Here is a 6,725-nt window from a genome sequence, read left to right on the forward strand (position 1 = left end):
GAGTTTGAATAGATGAGAGTTGATGAGGATGAAGTAGTGGAATAGAGGAGATTGTAAAGAAGAGGAGAGTGTGCGATGAGAAAGATAGAAAGGAGAAAAGGAAATGAAGATTTTTTTTTTTTCTTTTTTTCTTTTTGTCTAATCGAACTCAAAACTACTTTTTATATAAAGAAAGAATGCACTGATATCCACTTATTTTTTTAGTAATAAGTAATAATCTTATAAAATGCGCTGTAAATACCAACAAGCAAGAAACTTTTTCAAATAATATCGAATAAAACTGATTAAAAAAGAAAAAAATAATGATGATGGAGGAGAAAAGGCAAGAAGATGAAAAAGGAAAAGTCACGAAATGAAGAATAGAATAAAAAAAGGAAGGAGAAGAGAGAAAGAAAAAGAAAGATGAGGATGGAGAAGAGATGAGAGGTGGAGGAAGGAGAATTAGGAGGAGGAGGAAGGAGAAGATGAGGAGGAGGAGGAGAAGGAGAAATAAGGAAGAAGGAAATGAGGAGGAGAGGAGAAGTTGAGAGGAGGAGGAGAAGGAGTGATGAGATAGGAGAAGGAAAGATATGATGGAGAGGGTGGGAAATGATGAGGAGAGGAGAGGAGAAGTTAGAGGAGAGAAGATGAAAAATGAAAAAGATTGGAAGGAAGATGATTGGAGGAGAGATGGAATGTTGAGGAGGAAGGAGGAGAAGATGGAAGGAGGAGGAAGGGGTTGAGGAGGAGGATGGAAGGAAGATGAGAGAGGAAAGAGAAGATAGGAGAAGGAAGGGATGATGAGGGAGGTGGAGAAGGATAGAAGTATGAGGTAGGATAGTTTTTTTTAATGATTTAAGATTGAAGTTATAGAGAATAGAAAATAGAGTCGAAAAATGTAGAAGAGAAGGTGAAGATGAATTGAAGTATAGAAATGAAAGTAACAAGAACAAGAAAAAAATAAAGACCAACAACACTACAACTACAAAAACAATAAAAAAGCAAATGAAAGAGAGAAGAAAAAATAAAGAGGTAAAAAATGGTTACACTGTCCACGCGCAGAAATTCAGTATTATTTCCAAACATTCACAATCATCATACATCAACAAAAACAACAACAAAATAATGACATACAAATAATAATAATAATAGTAATAATAATGATAATTAAAAATATTAATGAAATACTATAATGAATGATATAATAATAATGATAATGACAATAATAATGATAGTAATGATAATGATAATGATAATAATAATAATAATAATAATAATGATAATAATAATAATAATAATAATGATAATAATAATAATAATAATCGTAATAATAATAATGATGATGATAATAATAATAACAATAATAATAATAATAATAATAATAATAAGAATAAAAACAACAATAATAATAATAATAATAATAATAATAAAAGCTAAATCAAATCAAATCAGGGCTGCAAACAGCTCGACCTCCGAGGCTGACCCGACGCGCTGCTCCCACGGGGGTTTCCAGTGGGCGCCGACACTCCAGCCGCGTCTCTCTATTAAACATCTGTTCGCCGTCATCCCAGTTGATCCGGGCGCGGGCGTGTTTGTACATACGGGAGTGGAAGCTGGGAGCGGTTGGCGCGTTGGGAGGGGAGGTGGTGGGGTGGGGGTGGGAGGGTGGTGGGGTTGGGAGGAGATGTGGTGGTGGGTGGGAGAGGTGGGGTTGGGTTGTAGAATGTTGTGGATGGGAGAGGGTTGGAGGAGTGTGGGATGGGAGAAGAGGTGGGGTGGGGATGGGAGAGGGGGGAGGGGAGAGGTGGGAGGGAGAGGGAGGTGGGTGGTGGTGGAGTGGGTGGTGAGGATATGTGGAAAGGGGGTGGGTGTAGAGAGGGGTGGGGTGGGGATGGAGAGGTGGTGAGAAGAAGAGGAAGGGGAGGAGAGAGTGGGTGGGAGAGGGGAGTGGGCGACTGGGCGTAGGAGTTGGATAGAGGAGAGAGAGAGAGAGAGAGAGAAACAAGCGTAGGAGGATAGAGGATAGAAATCGAGAGAACGTAAAGAAGAGAAGGGTTTAGTAACAGCAAGACAAGAGAAGAGGAGGGGGGGGGAGGAGGAGGGATCAGTAGAAGGAGACGAGAGGGGGGGAGAGGGGGGAGGGGGGGAAGCCTGAGCGCCGACGGAACGATCGAGCGAGCGAGCGAGCGAGCGATCGAGCGCCCGCCGCCCCTGCCGTCGCCGCCGCCCCTGCCGTCGCCGCCGCCGCCGCTCCGCCGTCCCGTGGGAAGGCCGCTTGCGTTGGGGTACCACGGGTCAGCCACGTGTCGGGACGGGCGTAGGTCGCGTGCAGGCCGGCGTGGATTAACTCGCAGGACAAGCGTTAAACTCTCATTAGTGTGTGTGAGTTGCAGGGTAAGGGCGCCGCCGGCCATTGGAACATGTGCTTTTCCTTGTTGTTGTGTTATGTGAGATGGAGGGAGAGAGGGAGGGAGAGAAAGGAGAGAAAGGAGAGAGAGAAATGGATCTTGTGTACATTGGGGCGAGGGGGAGGGAAGAAGAGAGAGGGAGAAATAGATCTAGTAGATTAATGAAGGATTTAAGTTTTGAATTTTGAAAGGGGGGTCGATATTTTTGGGTAAAAAGGATCATGAAGTTTTGGGAAGTGAAACAGCTCGGTTATAACATTAATATTCTGATGAGTGAGTAGTCAATACCATAGCGTGCGACATTTGCTAAGTAAATAAAAGATATATTCAGTAAATACAGATGAAATATTGAAGAAAGGTTTGAATCGATGAAATTGGCTGTAAAAAATGTTTCATCAATAACTATTCAAAATCATGGCATTTAGAAGAGTGATTTCCCAATATTTTCTCACAACTATGGCTAATACACGCACAGGCAATCCATACAGATATATATTCGTTGTAGAAATAAGTGTTTCATTTTTCGATTCTATTGTGTTTTTATTTTTATAAGTAAACACACACACACACGCACACACACACACACGCACGCACACACACACACACACACACACACACACACACACACACACACACACACACACACACACACACACACACACACACAAACACTCACACGAAGACATATGAATCTATTGATAAGTGTGCAGTATATAAAATGCTCAGAGAAAGGGAAATAATTATAAATAAACTTCAGAAAAAGATTATTTATAACGTCATACACTGACACTTAAATACATACTTGTCTGCATTTGACCGCATGTGTATTTATGTTCATAAACAAATGTTAGCGTCTATTTAGAACAGGCAAGAAGCATACCGTTACACCAATGCAAGTGCCATAAACTTGCATCTTAGCAACAAACACAAAACCGGATTTTGCAGTTAGTGTGCTAACAGGAGCGGCGAGGATTGACAATCCGGATCCAAGACTTACACGAACGCCATTGTTTACGTCACGCCTTCCGCTGTATTTTTTTTAGAAGAACGGCCCTAATTTTGACAAAAAAAAAGAGAGAAAAACAAGAAACAGAGGAACAAACAAGAAAAGGAAACATCAAATATACCACTAAACACCCTTTCCATCTCTCCAGCGCCACTTTACTCTCAAATATTCAAGTGTCCATGATGTTATTCGAAGAAATAAGGGTCGCATAAACTCCCGCCATGACTGATTAGGTTAACAAGAGGCCGATGTTGGGACGATTTTCGAAACGGATCGTTCGTTTCGCATTTTAGAATCTGTTCATTTAAGCTCGTGAACAAATACAAATGGGCGCGTGGCAGGGCACTGTTTTTTGTTTGTTAAGCATATTAAATCGTAGTTTGTATGTGTGTATTTGTATGGGTTTGTGTGTGTATATATATATATATATATATATATATATATATATATATATATATATATATATTTATATATATCTACATATATATATAATATAGTTATATACTTATATAATATAATATTTATATATAAATATAAATATATATAAATAATTTACGTATATATGTGATATATTAATATAACATAAAAATAATATATATATATTGATAATATATATATAAATATATATATATATATATATATATATATATATAACCATATATGTTAATAATACATTATATATATATACATTTATATAATATACATACATACATATATATATATAATAAAAAATAAAACTCATATTAAATAAATTATAATTAAATAAAAAAAAAACAAAATCAAAATAACAACTTTAAACACACCCTTTGGTGAGTGTGAGTTAGTGAATGTGGGGTTTGTTTTTTGGGTTGGGTTGGCAGAAAACCTACAGAACTATACACAAATTAAAATAAAAAATATAAAAAAAAATTTATACAACACCCCACACCAAATAAAAAAAACTAAATATAAAATAAATATATATATATATTATATAACATAAAATATCATATCTAAAACTAATCTATCTTCATCTATCTAACTTCAAAATCACTCCAAACCCCCCCACACACACACACACACCCAACCCCCACACCCCACACAACCAACACACACACACACACCCCCCAAAAAAAATATTAAAAAACAAAATAAAAAAAAAAATATTTATTATCTAAAAATATATGTACCTAATCTACAAAAATTGTCTATAAAAAAAAATAAAACTTTTTCAATATAATTTTTTTATAAAATTAAATTAAAAAAAAAAAAAACTCAAAAAAAAATAAAAAAACAAAAAATAAAAAAGAAATATAAAAAAAAAAAAAGTAAATAATATATTAATTAAAAATTTTATCAAATAAAAACATTATAAAATAACCCAAACAAACTAATCAAAACTATTAAAATCAAAAAAAAAAACAAAAAAAAATCAAAAAAAACTTCTCAATAAATCTATAAATTAAAAAACACAATCAAAAAATTTTGAAAATTTAAACCACAATCAACAAAAATAACACATTAAAACATAAATAAAAAAAACACAAACTCAACTAAGACAAAACCAAAAAAACAAAACAACAAACACAACACAACACACACACCACACACAAGAGAGATGAGATGAGAATATATATAGGGAAAATAGAAATTTTTATAGAGAAGACAGACACACACACACACACACTACCACACACACACACACACACTCCACCACACACAAACACACACACACACACACCACACCACACACAAAACACACACACTCACGACCAAAAAAAAACCCCCACACACACCACCACACAAAACCCCACAAAACACAATAAAAACACACACATACACCACCCCACACAACCCACACACACACACACACCAACACACACACACCAACACACCACACCCCCACAAATTCCACACAAACCCCACACACACCCCCCCCCCCCCCCCCCACACAAACAACACCACACACACACACACACACAAAAACCCACACATCCCAAGCACGGAACAGAATGGAAAAAAAAACTCCCGTCAGAGCGCTAATTATTACATCAAAATGAGTTAATATACTCCGACTCGCCGGACGACGTGCGCGTGTCTATAACGAGGCTAATGTGATTGATCCGCTGGCATCGCTGGCAAGGATTGGCAAGAGTTCCCACGCTCGCAAAACTGTCTTGTCCCCCCACCCCCTCACCCATCATCCCCCCCATCCCCCTACCCCCTATCCACCGCCTCCCACACACGGGCGCGGGCGGGAGGGTCGATATTGTGTTATGATTATTGGGAATTGTGTTTCGTGTGGGAATGGGCGGGGTTTTGTGGGAATGGGCGGGGTTTTGTGGATAGAGGAGTGTAGATAGAGGGTGTGATAGGATATATATTATATATGTATCATACACATATATCTATTCGTCTATCTAGCCATCTGTCTATCTATCTATATATCTATGTCCATTGCTAAATATCTATATGGATATACAAAACTTGTATACGTGGTCATGTTCATAAGGCATAGCTGTATATATCTATCTATCTATCTACCTATGTGTATATATATATATATATATATATATATATATATATATATATATGATATATCTATATATATAGATATACACATATATACATATATAATATATATATATATATATATATATATATATATATATGTTATATATATATATATATTATATATAATACTATATATATATATATATATATGTATCTATATAATATATATATATATATATTTATATATATATATGTGTTTTGTGTATGTGACTGTGTGATGTGTGGTGTGTGTTACGTGTGTGTGTGTATGTGGGTGTGTGGTGTATATATATATATATATAATTTATTCATATATAAATTAGTATATTATTTATATTATATACTATATATATATATATACACCATATATATAATATATATATATTATATTATATAATATATATATATTATTATATATATATATTTATATATATATATATTTTATATATAATATGTATACATTATATAAATATAATACATCTATATATTTTACATATATATATATATATAATATATTTATATATTTAATTTATATATATGGTGTGTGTGTGTGTGTGTAGCATGTGTTGTGAGTGTGTGTGTGTCGTGTGTGTGTGTGTGTGTGTTGTGTGTGTGTATATAATATATATATATATATATATATATATATATATATATATTATATATATAATATATATATATATATATATATATACATATATATATACATACTATATATATATATATCTCTATCTATATATATATTATATATATTATATATATATTAGTATATGTTTTAAAATATATATAAATATATATAT

Source organism: Penaeus japonicus, unplaced genomic scaffold (assembly GCF_977035675.1).
Source record: "Penaeus japonicus unplaced genomic scaffold, GWHDUDI00000001_assembly GWHDUDI00000009, whole genome shotgun sequence".
NCBI classification, from domain to species: Eukaryota; Metazoa; Arthropoda; class Malacostraca; order Decapoda; family Penaeidae; genus Penaeus; species Penaeus japonicus.